Genomic DNA, 1,475 nt, shown 5'->3' with positions numbered 1-1,475 from the left:
CCTCTATTATGTAGTTTGAAATGGAGTAGGAAGAAGTTTAAAAAACTTTTTTTAATTCTACCCCCTAGCAATATATCTTAAGTTTAATGTTCAATATAAACTATTTAAAAACTTATTTTTTTATACATATATAAATCAACACGGACAAAGATCTATACATGTCGTTCATTATTTATTCATTATTTTGTGTTAAAAATAAAGATATTTAAGAACATTGGAATGTTTTCTCAGCGATTTTCTTATGAAAATCCTGATGCGGCCCGGCCTCAACTATATTCCGCCTCCAGCGGCCCCCGGCTGATTTGAGTTTGAGACCCCTGCTCTAGGGGGAAACACACGACCAGTTTTAGGTTATAATTTCTGTAAATGCTAAATTTCATTTTAAATGTCAAAATTTGACAAGGACCAACAGTCATCACTTTGGAAGCCCTATTTGTAGAGGTCAAAAGCAAAAAAAAAAAGATTTAGTGTTTAGTTACCCATTATTTATTCTCTTTTCCATTTTACTAACCTAATAAGTTACCTAAAAAAAAATTTAATTAAGCTGCTGTCTAAACAATTACCTTATCAGTTTGTGGTTTCCGTCAATGTGCCACAGAGAGTTTGGTGCTGCAACACGGTAAGATCGTCACCGAGGTCGATGCAACACAGACCGAAGGGCAGCTGCTCCTGGGTTTAAACGAAGCATACTGGCACGTACTCTTTGTCTTTGGACTCTGACTCCATCTGCACGAAGGGATGCTCTGACTGCTTCGGGACCTATCAGATCATTTCCAGCTACAATGTCCTGCACCACTTCATCTAAGTCAGCATCCGATATAGCTGAAAAACTTCTTGTCATATTAAACAGTCTGAAAATAAAAGTAAAAAAAACAGTTTGTTGTACCTCATGACAATATGTCAACACTAAAACAGCTCAAAAGAAATGTACTCTTTATGAAGTAAGATACACATCTCAAGAGAAAAAATATTCCAGGAAGGTATGTATGTATTCAATACACTTACCTCAAACGTCTTTTGACAGTTTTGGTTGACACACCAAGAATTCCTGAGATTTGAGACGCCGTGAAACCACATGATCTTAGGAATGACAGTTGTTCTCGAGTGACCACATAAGATGGCCGACCTTTGCGTCCACTGTGACCCAATGGTGCTTGATAACTGAAATTGCCTAAAATGAGAAGTATACTTCTATTAAAATTCTTAATAAAATAAATACTAAGTTATTAAACATCCATGCTATAACAACATTTCCAAGAAAAAAAATGACTAGCATAAATCACCTGCATTATTTTGTCATATTAAATGACAATTAATGCTGAGGAAATAAACATTTTTATTTGAAACATATAGACAAATGAATAACTGTTCACACATTTAGTCAATGAACCAATTGTAAAAAAAATATTTTAAATTAAACCATTTTAGGTTTGTAGATACTGCAAAGCAGGAGAAGTTCATTATAAGTTAGTCTC

The 1,475-nt window shown here is 34.3% G+C and overlaps 1 long non-coding RNA gene across 1 annotated transcript in view; it reads right to left on the bottom strand.

Annotated features, from left to right (window-relative positions):
• LOC112142289 overlaps window positions 1-1,204 on the bottom strand; it is a 4,250-nt gene extending 3,046 nt beyond the window's left edge. Inside the window, exons 1-2 of the long non-coding RNA XR_002918562.2 lie at window positions 1,006-1,204; window positions 564-851 (exon numbers count right to left, since the gene is read on the bottom strand). This is a non-coding gene — a long non-coding RNA (uncharacterized LOC112142289). The remainder of the gene's footprint in view (window positions 1-563; window positions 852-1,005) is intronic.
• Between the last annotated feature and the right edge of the window lie 271 nt (window positions 1,205-1,475).

The sequence above is a fragment of the Oryzias melastigma genome, unplaced genomic scaffold (assembly GCF_002922805.2).
Source record: "Oryzias melastigma strain HK-1 unplaced genomic scaffold, ASM292280v2 sc00254, whole genome shotgun sequence".
NCBI classification, from domain to species: domain Eukaryota; kingdom Metazoa; phylum Chordata; class Actinopteri; order Beloniformes; family Adrianichthyidae; genus Oryzias; species Oryzias melastigma.
This window is presented reverse-complemented; position numbering and strand designations above follow the sequence as displayed.